Raw genomic sequence first — 15,912 nt, forward strand, 5'->3', positions numbered from 1 at the left:
CTGGCTGCCTAGTGCGCGCGCTCGGCCGCTCGGTCGCGCCCGTCGCCGCGCCGTCCCGCTGCTTCCTCGTCCCGTCCGTGCTCACCGCGCACTGCTAGCGCTGCGGGCGACGCAACCCCCCCGGCTCCCCTGCGTCTGCGTGCGCCCGTCGTGGCCGCACTCGGCCACCGCACTCTGCCCTGCCTCGTCGGGTCTTCCCCCCCCTCGCCCAGGCTCGTCGTCGCCCGCGCTGCCGCGACCACCGGCCCCCTGCTTCAGCGCCCTGCCAGGTCCGCTCGCTCCTAGGCATATGCCCGCTCGGGCCGTGCCCTATGCCCATTAGCGACCGAACCCAATAGGCCCCTCAGGGCCTATGACAAGGGGGCCCCGCCCCAGAACGTTTAAAAAAGATAATAATAATAATAAACATATTAATTAATTAATTAAGATAATTAATTAAGTGAATTAATCCTGCTTAGTTAAACTAATTAAACTTAATTAACCTAAATATCTAATTAAATGAACTAATCTCTTAGTTAGGGCAATCTGTCAATGACAGATGGGACCCACACGTCAGTTTGACCTAGTCAACGCTCTGTTGACTGCTGACGTCATGCTAACGTCAGCATACACTGTTTTTGGATAATGTTGATTTAAAATAATTAAATAAATTATAAAAATGATTAAATCTTTTAAAATTAATATAAAATAAACCGTAGCTCGGATGGAAAAAACTTTGTACATGAAAGTTGCTCAGAACGACGAGACGAATCCGGATACGCAGGCCCTTCGTCCGCTACACATCCCTAGCATAGCAAACACACAACTTCCCCCTCCAGTTCATTTGTCCGAAAATGTGAAACACCGGGGATACTTTCCCGGATGTTTTCCCCCTTCGCCGGTATCTCCTCCTACCGCGTTAGGGCACACCTAACACCGTTGTTTGCTTTGTCATGCATCGTTATGCATCTGTTTGCATTGTATTCATTGTTTCTTCCCCCTCTTCTCTCCGGTAGACTACGAGACCGATGCTGCTGCTGGTGCCCCGACTGACTACGTTGTTGACGACCCCTACTTGCCAGAGCAACCAGGCAAGCCCCCCCCTTGATCACCAGATATCGCCTATTCTTCTCTATACTGCTTGCATTAGAGTAGTGTAGCATGTTACTGTTCGGTTACTCCTATTCTGTTGCATAGCCTATCATTGTTGCTACAGTCATTGATACCTTACCCGCAATCCTAAATGCTTAGTATAGGATGCTAGTTTATCATCATTGGCCCTACATTCTTGTGAGTCAGCCTTGCTATACTATCGGGCCGTGATCACTTGGGAGGTGATCACGGGTATATACTATATATATATACATACTATACAGATGATGACTAAAGTCGGGTCAGCTCGTTGAGTACCCGCAAGTGATTCCGATGTGGGGGCTGGAAGGACAGGTGGCTCCATCCCGGTAGAGGTGGGCCTGGGTTCTCGACGGCCCCAGACTGTTACTATGTGGCGGAGTGACAGGGCAGGTTGAGACCACCTAGGAGAGAGGTGGGCCTGGCCCTGGTCGGCGTCCGCGGTTACTTCAAAATAACACGCTTAACGAGATCTTGGTATTTGATCTGAGTCTGGCCACTAGCCTATACGCACTAACCAACTACGAGGGAAAGATATGGGCACTCGACGTCGTGGTATCAGCCAAAGCCTTCGTGACATCAGCGACTGAGCGGCGCGCGCCGGATTGGAACATAAGCCTGCTCTTGTATTAAGGGGGCTAGTTCTGCTTCCGTCCGCCCTCGCATGGTGCAGGTGTGCAATGGGCGATGGGACCAGACCCCTACACCATAGGATTTAGACCAGCGTGCTGACCTCTCTGTTGTGCCTAGGTGGGGCTACGACGTGTTGATCTTCTGAGGCCAGGCATGACCCAGGAAAGTGTGTCCGGCCAAATAAGATCGAGCGTGTTGGGTTATGTGGTGCACCCCTGCAGGGAAGTTTATCTATTCGAATAGCCGTGTCCCTTGGTAAAAGGACAACCTGGAGTTGTAGCTTGACCTTATGAGAACTTGAACTGGATACTTAATAAAACACACCCAGACAAGTTCCAGAGACAACCCGGTGATCGCTTTCCCACAGGGTGACGAGGGGAGGATCGCCGGGTAGGATTATGCTATGCGATGCTACTTGGAGGACTTCAATCTACTCTCTTCTACATGCTGCAAGACGGAGGCTGCCAGAAGCATAGTCTTTGATAAGATTAGCTATCCCCCTCTTATTCTGGCATTCTGCAGTTCAGTCCACCGATATTGCCTCTTTACACATATACCCATGCATATGTAGTGTAGATCCTTGCTTGCGATCACTTTGGATGAGTACTCACGATTGCTTTTCTCCCTCTTTTCCCCCTTTCCCTTCTACCTGGTTGTCGCAACCAAATGTCGGAGCCCAGGAGCCAGACGCCACCGTCGACGACGACTCTTACTATACTGGAGGTGCCTACTACTACATGCAGGCCGCTGACGACGACCAGGAGTAGTTTAGGAGGATCCCAGGCAGGAGGCATGCGCCTCTTTCGATCTGTATCCCAGTTTGTGCTAGCCTTCTTAAGGCAAACTTGTTTAACTTATGTCTGTACTCAGATATTGTTGCTTCCGCTGACTCGTCTATGATCGAGCATTTGTATTCGAGCCCTCGAGGCCCCTGGCTTGTATTATGATGCTTGTATGACTTATTTTTACTTTTAGAGTTGTGTTGTGGTATCTTCCCGTGAGTCCCTGATCTTGATCGTACACGTTTGCGTGCATCTTTAGTGTACTATTGAATCGGGGGCGTCACAAAAGTGAGGTATAATGATCAAGAGACAGAAGGATTTACTCCTACGAGAGGGCTCCATCAAGGGGATCCCTTATCAGCATATCTTTTTCTTTTGTGTGCAGAGGGTCTTTCGGAAAAGGCCTCCAGATGGGATCACGGAAGAACAGAAGCTTGCGGCGACGGAAAAAGTGTTTCGGGTGGCTATCTGTTGGTTTGGGAATATATGTGGAATTAGGTCAAATGGAGCTGCATGGGGCCCACGAGCTCAGGGCCATGCCCTACCCCATAGGGCGCGCCCTATGAGCTCGTGGCTCTCTCATAGCTCTTCTGGTCTCCTACCAAACCTTTTAGGGTCCCTTCTGGTCCAGAGAAAATCACCGTAAAGTTTCATCATGTTTGGACTTTGTTTGGTATTGGTCTTTTGAAAAGCCAAAAACAAGCAAAAAAAAATAGGAACTAGCACTGGGCACTAGGTTAATAGTTAGTCCCAAAAAATGATATAAATAGCATTAAAACATATAAAGTATCCAAGATTGATAATATAATAGCATAAAATAATAATAAAAAATATAGATATGTTGGAGATGTATCAGTAGATAGACTCAATCAATGCCTGGATGAATGGAGCATAGATCAAAGATTTGTTCTCCTGGACACACTAACGTAGCTCATAAAACATGAAGTCCAGATCATCCACTTTCTGCCTCTCATGAATATAGATAAAAACATCAAACATAAAGCTCCTCAAATTCTACGAGTCACCGGTCTTAGGATTGATAGTGTACCCAAGGATATGACACATAGTATCATACATTGGCGTCAAACCCTTGATAGAACCAGTGACAAAGGACTTATCTTATTTGTAGGCAAAAGCAATCTCATCCTTGTGACGCTGCCCAGACTCACGGACACGACCAACATATTCATTCTCCTCTTCAAAGAACATATACATAATGATCTCGGTGAACTTAGCCATGGAGGTAGAGCACTGACGAGTCTCAGACATCCAGGTAAGGGTGTGAGCAGAGTCATTGTGGAAATAGACAGTGGTAAAGAAATGCATGAAAAAACGTAATTATATGGAGAATGGACACTTTATTACTTAAAAGGTTTAAGCATTACACCCGGCCTCTGCATAACTAAGATGCACACATCCAAACAAAGTCCTCTCGTACAAATAAAAAATAAAAAGGCGAAACACAAAGAAACATGTAGAATCCGTATAACGCCTAAAGCGGAGGTGGGCCAATCCTAAGATCATGCTGCCACCCATGTTGGGTAAAAGTATCCCTCGCTGTATCCTCCAATCGTGTATGCACCTCTTTAAACAGGTCTTGATTCTCCCACGCCTTATAGAGAGGGCCATAAATGAAGAGTCCCGGTACATCTGTAGATAACCTGCATCAAAGAAGTACTTTTATCATTAAAAATCTTATCATTTCTATGTAGCCAAAGCGGCCAAATAATGGCAAGTGCTCCCACCCTAAGAAGAGTTCTAAACCTGTGATCAATCCCATGTAATCAGTTGCCAAATACATTAGCAACACTACAAGGAGGATACAAGCCAGAAGCTATCTGGATGACTGACCATATAGAACGAGCCAATTTGCATTTGAAGAACAAATATGTTATTATCTCATCATGGTGACAAAAGACAGATTGCAGGCTTCCATGCCAATTTTGTTGGGAAACTTGCATGGGAAACAAAAAAAATTATATGCACACGCAAGGTATATCCATGGAGATGCATAGCAACGAGAGGGGAGAGTGTGTCTACGTACCCTCATAGACCCTAAGCGGAAGCGTTTAGTAACGCATTTGATGTAGCCGAACTTCTTCACGATCCAACCTATCGAGTACCAAACGTACGGCACCTCCGCGTTCAACACACATTCAGCTAGGTGACTCCTAACCTTCTTGATCCAGCAAGACAGCAAAGTAGTGGATGAGTTCCGGCAGCACGACGGCGTGGTGACGGTGATGGTCAAGCTATCTCCTCAGGGCTTCGCTTAAGCGCTACGAAAATATGACCGAGGGACTAAACTGTGGAGGGGGCGTGATGACCCACAAGTATGGGGGATCAATCGTAGTCCTTTTGATAAGTAAGAGTGTCAAACCCAACGAGGAGCAGAAGGAAATGACAAGCGGTTTTCAGCAAGGTAATGTCTGCAAGAACTGAAATTATAAGTAATGAGTAGTTTGGTAGCAAAATAATTTGTAACGAGCAAGTAACGGTAATGGTAACAAAAGTGCAGCAAGGTATCCCAATCCTTTTGAGGCAAAGGATAGGCCAAAACGGTCTCTTATGATAAGCAAAGCGTTCTTGAGGGTACACAGGAATTTCATCTAGTCACTTTCATCATGTTGGTTTGATTTCTGTTCGCTACTTTGATAATTTGATATGTGGGTGGACCGATGCTTAGGTGTTGTTCTTACTTGAACAAATATCCTACTTATGATTAACCCCCTCGCAAGCATCCGCAACTACGAGAAAAGTATTAAGAATAAATCTAACCATAGCATTAAACTTTTGGATCCAAATCAATCCCTTACGGAATAGCGCATAAACTAGGGTTTAAGCTTCTATCACTCTCGCAACCCATCATCTAATAACTACTCCACAATGCATTCCCTTAGGCCCAAATATGGTGAAGTGTCATGTAGTCGTCGTTCACATGACACCACTAAGGGAATCACAACATACATATCATCAAAATATCAAAAACATATCAAGTTCACATGATTACTTACAACTAGATTTCTCCCGTGACCTCAAGAACAAAAGTAACTACTCACAAATCATAATCATGCTCAAGATTAGAGGGATATTAAATAGCATAATGGATCTGAATATATAATCTTCTGCCAAATAAACCATATAGTAATCAAATACAATATGTAATCAACACTACTAGTCACCCACAAGTACCAATCTATAGTTCTCATACAAAGATTGAACACAAGAGATGAACTAGGGTTTGAGAGGGGATGGTGCTGTTGAAGATGTTGATGGAGATTACCCTCCCCAAGATGGGAGAATTGTTGGTGATGATGATGACGATGATTTCCCCCTCCGAGAGGGAAGTTCACCTGGCGGAATCGCTCCACCGGAGGGCAAAAGTGCTCCTGCCCAAGTTCCGCCTTGAAACGGTGGCGCTTCATCCTGAAAGTCCTCTCCTACTTTTTTCTAGGTCAAAATGACTTATATACCAGAGGATGGGCACCGAAGGTGGGCCGAGGAGGGCTGAAAGCACAAGTGCTCCCTAGGTGGTTTTGGTAATTAATGTCAACATATCTCTTGTTGGACTAACACTTCTATCTAGTATATTTTAGATAAGTTCAACAATAGAGTGGCATGGACTAAAGGATGTGGGAACTCCTTCAAGATGCTAAGGACAAAGGATTGGCTCAAGCTTCAAGCTCAAGACTCTTCATTTTACATTTTTAGTGGTCCAAGATCACATTGAGTCTATAGGAAAAGCCAATACTATCAAGGAGGGATGAGGTGTTGCTTAATGACCCTCTTGCTTCATGTGCTTTGTGATATGCTCCAAAACTCTCAACTACTTTCCCACTTCCACAAATGACCTAAACCCAAAGCCAAAATCGGTCACACCGAAATTTCCTATCCGGCGCCACCGATTCCACAAGTCATAGCCACTGCCACAAACCCTAAGCAAATTAGTCTTACCGATAGGGATCTCGGTTTCACCGAGATGGGATTGTAATCTCTCTGTGTATGTCCATTATCAAATCGGTCTCACCGAGTTTGAGCAATCGGTACTACCGAGATTACAATGCAAACTCTCTGGAAACTTATTACCAAAATCGGTTTTACCGAGTTTGAGTAATCGGTCCCACCGAGTCTGCCTGACCAACTCTCTGGAAAGCTTCTTACCAAAATCGGTCTCACCGAGTTTGTGTAATCGGTCTTACCGAGATTACGTTGTGCCCTAACCCTAACCATATCGGTCTCACCGAGTTGCATTTCGGTCCCACCGAAAACCCTAACGGTCACATTATTTGCTGAATCGGTCTGACCGAGTTTAACGATTCGGTCCCACCGAGTTTGGCAGATTGTGTGTAACGGTTAGATTTTGTGTGGAGGCTATATATACCCCTCCACCTCCTCTTCATTCGGAGAGAGAGCCATCAGACTAAACCTACACTTCCAACATACATTTTCTGAGAGAGAACCACCTACTCATGTGTTGAGGCCAAGATATTCCATTTCTACCATATGAATCTTGATCTCTAGCCTTCCCCAAGTTGCTTTCCACTCAAATCTTCTTTCCACCAGATCCAAACCCATTGAGAGAGAGTTGAGTGTTGGGGAGACTATCATTTGAAGCACAAGAGCAAGGAGTACATCATCAATGCACCATTTGTTACTTCTTGGAGAGTGGTGTCTCCTAGATTGGCTAGGTGTCACTTGGGAGCCTCCGACAAGATTGTGGAGTTGAACCAAGGAGTTTGTAAGGGCAAGGAGATCGCCTACTTCGTGAAGATCTACCGCTAGTGAGGCAAGTCCTTCGTGGGCGACGGCCATGGTGGGATAGACAAGGTTGCTTCTTTGTGGACCCTTCTTGGGTGGAGCCCTCCGTGGACTCGCGCAGCCGTTACCCTTCGTGGGTTGAAGTCTCCATCAACGTGGATGTACGATAGCACCACCTATCGGAACCATGCCAAAAACACCCGTGTCTCCAATTGCGTTTGAATCCTCCATACCCTTCCCTTTACTTTCTTGCAAGTTGCATGCTTTACTTTCCGCTGCTCATATACTCTTTGCATGCCTGCTTGATATGTATTGTGATTGTTGAAATTGTGCTTAAAACTCCACTTAAACCCAAAGAATCTTAAAAGCTGCAATCTTGGTACTTAGTGTCTAATCACCCCCCCTCTAGACACCTCTTCTCAAGGTCCTACAAGTGGTATCAGAGCATTGGTCTCCATTGCTTTGGTTTAATCACCATTGGAGGAAGATGGATGAGTCTACTATTGGGAGTATTAGACATAGAGTGCCTATTCTTGATGGAGAGTATTTTCATGAGTGAAAAAATGAGATTCTTGTTATTTTCAATCAATATCATTTTAACAAGTACATTGCTAGCCCTTGTGCACCTTATGTTGATCCTATGCATCCTACCCATGATGAGTCAATTGACATGATTAGGAATCTTAGAACTGCCGATCTTATCATTAGAGGATTGCCTAGAAACTTGATTGGATGTTTGCCTACTTTTAAGTGTGCCTACACCGTATGGAAATTTCTTGAGGAATGACTTCCAGATTATTCCTTGAAAAATCTTGATGAAATTCTCCATAAGTCTATTGCCTTGAGTAAGATGAATACTAGTGATCCTATGTTTGGTGATCGTCTATTTGAGCTTACAAACCTTATGCGTGCCAAAGGAAATGTTGGTATTATTAGTGATATTATTTCCGAAGCTATAAAAATTCATAAGCAAGATTATCAAACTCATTCTAATGAATCACCCTCTCTAGGACTTGATCCACCACATGACGATGTTGAACATGGATACTATGATGAGGATGATGAGAGTGACTTCGATCTTGATGATGCAATGAGACATTTTGGTCTTATGGCAAATCTTCGGGGATATATGTCAGGAGGAAAGGAATGGGTTCTTGATAGTGGATGTACCGATCACATGACCGGAGATAAAGACATGTTCCATGAGCTTGCTGATAATGATAGTCCTCGAAAGTATGTCATTTTCGGTGACAACTCAAAGGGTAAGGTGGTTGGCCTCGGTAAGGTGGCCATATCACATGATAGCTCCATACAAAATGTCATGCTCGTTGAATCTCTTGGTACAACTTACTTTCAGTATCTAGACTTGCTGATTTCGATTTCAATGTTCTATTTACTGAAGTAGACTACCAAGTGTTTCGTCGAGATAATCATAAAATGGTCTTTACCGGTGTGCGTAGAGGTGATCTATACATTGTTGATTTCACTAAAAAGGCTCAACCTAAAACTTGCTTCATTGCTAAATCCTCAAAAGGTTGGTTATGGCATAGACGACTTGGTCATGTTGGTATGCGAAACCTTGACAAGCTTATTAAAGGAAATCATATCCTTGGAGTTAATGATGTCATATTTGATAAGGATAGACTTTGCAGCGCTTGTCAGGCAGGTAAACAGGTTGGAGGAAGGCATCCCGTGAAGAACATCATGACTACCAGGAGGCGACTCGAGCTACTTCACATGGATCTCTTTGGTCCCAACTCTTACAAGAGTCTCGGTGGAAATTCTTTTGGTCTAGTTATAGTTGATGATTTTTCCAGATTTACGTGGGTGTTCTTTCTTGATGATAAATCGCAGGTTCAAAAGATCTTCAAAAACTTCGCTAGGAAGGCCCAAAATCAATTTGAAGTGAAGATCAAGAAGGTTCGCTGCGACAACGGAACGGAGTTCAAGAACGCAAATGTGGACACCTTTCTTGACGAAGAAGGGATTTCACACGAGTTCTCGGCTACGTACACACCTCAACAAAACAGAGTTGTTGAGAGGAAGAATCGGACGCTCATCGAAATGGCGAGAACGATGCTTGATGAGTACAAGACGCCGAAGCACTTTTGGGCGGAAGCGGTTGAGACAGCTTGTCATGCAACAAATCTTTTGTATCTTCACAAGCTACTCGGCAAGACGGCATACGAGCTTCTCACCGGTAACAAACCCCAAGTTGGATACTTTCGAGTATTCGGCTCAAAGTGCTACATTCTTGATAAGCATCGTCGCTCTAAATTTGCTCCTAAGTCTCATGAAGGTTTCCTACTAGGTTATGGATCAAACTCCCACACTTAGCGTGTCTACAACAATTTCACCCGAAAGGTTGAAGAGACGGTAGATGTGAAGTTTGATGAATCTAACGGCTCGCAAGTAGAGCAATTGCCAATTGATGTAGGTGACAAAGATCCTTCGGAAGCAATTCAAGACTTGGCTATTGGCAAGGTTCGTCCAACGGAGGTGAAGGATAGTACCTCGTCCGTCCAAGTGGAAGCTTCTACTTCACAACATGGTGAACCAAGAGTTGAAACGGAAGCATCCACAAGCAGGACACACCAAGATGAAGAAAATGAGGAAGTGCATCAAGATGAACGTCAACAACCTCCTTCTCCACCACGACAAGAGAACGACAATGCCAACAATGAGGAAGGCCAAGAAGAAGAAGAGCAAGATGAAGAAGATGTTCAACGAAGACCTAAGCAAAAGCTTTCACGAGTTCGAGCAAGAGTTGCTAAAGATCACCCCGTCGAGCAAATCTACAATGACATTCAAACCGGGAGAATCACTCGCTCTAAAACTCGTTTAGCTAACTTTTGTGAAAACTATTCTTTCATCTCTAGCCTTGAACCTATGAAGGTTGAAGAAGCATTGGAAGATCCGGATTGGATAAATGCTATGCATGAACAGCTACATAACTTTGAGAGGAACCAAGTTTGGACATTGGTTGAGAAGCCCGACAACAACCACAACGTCATCGGTACCAAATGGGTGTTTCGCAACAAGCAAGATGAAGATGGACAAGTAGTTCGCAACAAAGCACGTCTCGTCGCCCAAGGCTACACACAAGTCGAAGGTATGGACTATGGTGAGACTTACACTCCCGTTGCTAGACTTGAGTCCATTCGCATCTTACTTGCCTATGCTAATCATCATGATATCACCTTGTACCAAATGGACATTAAAAGTGCATTTCTAAATGGTGAAATAGAGGAGGAAGTTTATGTTAAGCAACCTCCCGGCTTTGTCAATCCTAAGAAACCCAATCATGTTTACAAACTTCACAAAGCTCTTTATGGTCTTAAACAAGCTCCTAGAGCTTGGTATAAATGCTTGACCAAGTTTCTTATTGAAAAAGGCTTTGAAATTGGGAAAATTGATTCTACTCTTTTTACTAAAAGGGTTAACGGAGAACTATTTGTGTGCCAAATTTATGTTGATGATATCATATTTGGTTCAACTAACCCTCATTTTAGTGAAAAGTTTGGGAAGCTAATGTCGCAGAAGTTTGAGATGTCCATGATGAGTGAACTCAAATTCTTCCTTGGGCTGCAAATCAAGCAAACTAAGGAAGGTACCTTTGTTTCTCAAACGAAGTACACCAAGGACTTGTTCAAGAAGTTCAATATGCAAGAATGCAAAGGTATGTCTACACCCATGCCTACTAGTGGACATAATGACTTGACCAAAGATGGTGAACCAGTTGATCAAAAGGTTTATCGCTCTATGATCGGTTCGTTGTTATATCTATGTGCTTCACGTCCCGATATCATGCTAAGTGTGTGCATGTGTGCACGATATCAAGCTGCTCCTAAGGAATGTCATCTTAAGGCCATGAAAAGGATAGTGAGATACTTAATCCATACACCAAACTTTGGCATTTGGTATCCTAAGAGGGCCTCTTTCGATCTTGTTGGCTATTCCGACTCGGACTATGCCGGAGACAAGGTTGACAGAAAGTCCACTTCGGGTACTTGTCAATTTCTTGGTAGATTTCTTGTGTCTTGGTCCTCCAAGAAACAAAACTCGGTATCCTTGTCCACTGCCGAAGCTGAATATATTGCCGCTGGTTCATGTTGTGCTCAATTACTTTGGATGACCCAAACTCTTAAAGATTATGGGATATATGTGAGACATGTTCCATTGCTTTGTGACAATGAAAGTGCTATCAAAATTGGTCATAATCCTGTGCAACATTCTCGAACTAAGCATATTGAAGTTCGTCATCATTTCATTCGAGATCATGTTGCTAAGGGTGACATTGATCTTAAGCATGTTCGCACCGAAAAGCAATTAGCGGATATATTTACTAAGCCTCTTGATGAGAAAGTGTTTTGCAGGTTAAGAGGAGAATTGAACATCATTGATGCTTCAAACTTGGAGTAGAAACTCCATTGGATACATGCAAGACATGAGCTTATGACTAATCCTTGATATTTCTCTTATGATGAATATCTTATGTCTTGGGTATATTTGCATCTTGCATGTCATCTAACTCTTGTAGGTACTTGGTGGAATCACATTCCATGAGATTGTAATCTACTCATATCTTGAGCAATCTCTACATCATCAAGTCTCTACACTATGGTGGTTGAATACAAGGAAGCACGGAACCACTCAAACATATCCTTTGACAAAATTCTATGTTGAGCTTCATGATTGTCATTTTTTTTTGGATACACAAGTGCTCTTCCTTGCAAGAACTAACCCATGTAGGTAGATGGACTCAAATTCCAAGTTGTGAGCTACATCAACTTTGAGCAACCCACACAAGTTCAACTACATGGACTACACCACCAACCAAGGTATGTTATTCCATCTTAGAGAAGCTTTACTCCAAGTCATGAGCTAAAGCAACTCGACAAGATGTGAATACATTAAGATGCTTAAACGAAAAATGGCAACCCCATTTTGAGCTTAAACGATGAGTATGACCTATGATCAAGTGATCTCACTTGGCTCCTAAGTCAATATACTCTAACATAGGTGACTTTGTCGCCGACCATCTCTAGATGATGTTCTCTTGTGTTCTTTTCTGTGTTTTTGCATTTGTCTCATGCATATTTGTTTCCCCTTTCAAAAAAAACTTCATCTAGATTTCTTTCTTTCTGTTTGTTCTGCATTTTCTGCATTCCAATTCATTGCACATCTTTCAGTAAATTCCTTGCAAATCCTTGTGAGATCTTACTAGTCTAGTGAGCTGAGGTGACAAGTGTTTTTCCCTGCAATGAACTCGGTTTCACTGGTTTGTTATTTTCGGCCCAACCGAATCCTTTCGGTCCAACCGAAGCAACTCATTCGGTGCCACCGACTTCATAACAGGAAAAACAGTTTGCCACATCATTCTGTGTTTCTTCTGATCCAGCTCCACTCAATGAATCTTGTCCTCTACAAGCATCACATTTTTATCTCTGCTTTGTTCTGTGTCTCAAGGACCAAACCCATTCGACAGATTCCAGAAGACCCTTCTTGGAAATTGATGTTAAAGGGGGAGAGAGAGAACATCAAAGCTTATCATTTGGAGAGAGAGAGAGAGAACATCAAAGCTTATCACCTTCCTTCTTAAGGGGGAGAGAGACCTAAGGGGGAGAGAGACCCTCAAAAGGAGAGAGAGAGATCTCCAGGGGGAGAGGATACTTAAGTACAAAGTATTTCTCAAGGATCCCAGATGCTTGGTGTTCAAGAGGAGAGGTGTCCACATGTCTTCTTGAGGGGAGAGACATGTTCATATGATCTATTGTGTTTATTTGCATTAGCATACATTAGCTCTAAACATTAGCTTCGATCATCATTCATATCTTTCAAGTCTATTGTCTTTCAGCTCTGATTCTCTGTTCCCTATCTTCTCCCAGTATCCCATGTTAGATTCAGGGGGAGCAAGACATCTAAGGGAAAGAGATCATTTAAATTTATTGCATATCTTTACTCTTGGGGACATGTCTAATTCAATGTGGTACTTGGTACTCACTCTCTACATGTCATCCCAGTCTTGGTATTCTTGTGGTTTCTTCTGTTTGCTCTGGCTAGTAGATGTATCTGTGTTATCTAACCTTGTTTACACAGGTTCATTTCATCCTAAGACAACTCAAGACTACAGGGTAAGTATATGCATCACAATCATGTGTATGAGGAATTTCTTGCTGATGTACATATTGTTTGCAAGAAGGACTCATGAGCATGAAGGTATTTTCTTCAACATTCTTTGCTCTGATGCATGTGGCCAAGATACATGTAACACATTGCCTGCTCTATCATGTTTATGCTCTCACATGCTTCTATATTCCATATTCACATGATTGCATACATGTAGGGGGAGCCTATGTTTGTTACATGTCTTTCCAAAGCTTTACTTGCTATTCTTTATATCCTTATCTAAAGCTTTGATGTATGTTGCCATCAATTACCAAAAAGGGGGAGATTGAAAGCACAAGTGCTCCCTAGGTGGTTTTGGTAATTAATGTCAACATATCTCTTGTTGGACTAACACTTTTATCTAGTATATTTCAGATAAGTTCAACAATGGAGTGGCATGGACTAAAGGATGTGGGAACTCCTTCAAGATGCTAAGGACAAAGGATTGGATCAAGCTTCAAGCTCAAGACTCTTCATTTTACATTTTTAGTGGTCCAAGATCACATTGAGTCTATAGGAAAAGCCAATACTATCAAGGAGGGATGAGGTGTTGCTTAATGAGCCTCTTGCTTCATGTGCTTTGTGATATGCTCCAAAACTCTCAACTACTTTCCCACTTCCACAAATGACCTAAACCCAAAGCCAAAATCGGTCACACCGAAATTTCCTATCCGGCGCCACCGATTCCACAAGTCATAGCCACTGCCACAAACCCTAAGCAAATCAGTCTTACCGATAGGGATCTCGGTTTCACCGAGATGGGATTGTAATCTCTCTGTGTATGTCCATTATCAAATCGGTCTCACCGAGTTTGAGCAATCGGTACTACCGAGATTACAATGCAAACTCTCTGGAAACTTATTACCAAAATTGGTTTTATCGAGTTTGAGTAATCGGTCCCACCGAGTCTACCTGGCCAACTCTCTGGAAAGCTTCTTACCAAAATCGGTCTCACCGAGTTTGTGCAATCGGTCTTACCGAGATTACGTTGTGCCCTAACCCTAACCATATCGGTCTCACCGAGTTGCATTTCGGTCCCACCGAAAACCCTAACAGTCACATTATTTGCTGAATCGGTCTGACTGAGTTGAACGATTCGGTCCCGCAGAGTTTGGCAGATTGTGTGTAACGGTTAGATTTTGTGTGGAGGCTATATATACCCCTCCACCTCCTCTTCATTCGGAGAGAGAGCCATCAGACTAAACCTACACTTCCAACATACATTTTCTGAGAGAGAACCACCTACTCATGTGTTTAGGCCAAGATATTCCATTTCTACCATATGAATCTTGATCTCTATCCTTCCCCAAGTTGCTTTCCACTCAAATCTTCTTTCCACCAGATCCAAACCCATTGAGAGAGAGTTGAGTGTTGGGGAGACTATCATTTGAAGCACAAGAGCAAGGAGTCATCATCAACGCACCATTTGTTACTTCTTGGAGAGTGGTGTCTCCTAGATTGGCTAGGTGTCACTTGGGAGCCTTCGACAAGATTGTGGAGTTGAACCAAGGAGTTTGTAAGGGCAAGGAGATCGCCTACTTCGTGAAGATCTACCGCTAGTGAGGCAAGTCCTTCGTGGGCGACGGCCATGGTGGGATAGACAAGGTTGCTTCTTCGTGGACCCTTCTTGGGTGGAGCCCTCCGTGGACTCGCGCAGCCGTTACCCTTCGTGGGTTGAAGTCTCCATCAACGTGGATGTACGATAGCACCACCTATCGGAACCACGCCAAAAACACCCGTGTCTCCAATTGCGTTTGAATCCTCCAAACCCTTCCCTTTACTTTCTTGCAAGTTGCATGCTTTACTTTCTGCTGCTCATATACTCTTTGCATGCCTGCTTGATATGTATTGTGATTGTTGAAATTGCGCTTAAAACTCCACTTAAACCCAAAGAATCTTAAAAGCTGCAATCTTGGTACTTAGTGTCTAATCACCCCCCCTCTAGACACCTCTTCTCAAGGTCCTACAAGGGCACAACCCACCAGGGTGCATGTGGGCTCCCTGGCGCGCCCAGGTGGGTTGTGCCCACCTGGTGGGCCCCCTCTGGTAGTTATTTGCTCCAATAATTCTTATTCATTCCATAAAAATTCTTTGTGAAGTTTCAGCTCATTTGGAGTTGTGCAGAATAGGTAGCCTGACGTAGCTTTTTCAGTTCCAGATTTTCAGCTGCCGGTATTCTCCCTCTTTGTGTGAACCTTGCATATTATGAGAGAAAAGGCATTAGAATTACTCCAAAAAAGCATTATTACGCATAAAAACATCATAAATAATAGTAGGAAAACATGATGCAAAATGGACGTATTAACTCCCCCAAGCTTAGACCTCGCTTGTCCTTAAGCAAAAATCAAAATCGAAAAACATGTCCACATGCTTAGAGAGCGAGGTGTCGATACAAATAAAATACAGACATAGAAGCATCATGTATATTATTATAATAACAATTTTTAATATAAAACTTTAT

This window comes from Triticum dicoccoides, chromosome 3B (genome assembly GCF_002162155.2).
Source record: "Triticum dicoccoides isolate Atlit2015 ecotype Zavitan chromosome 3B, WEW_v2.0, whole genome shotgun sequence".
NCBI lineage: Eukaryota > Viridiplantae > Streptophyta > Magnoliopsida > Poales > Poaceae > Triticum > Triticum dicoccoides.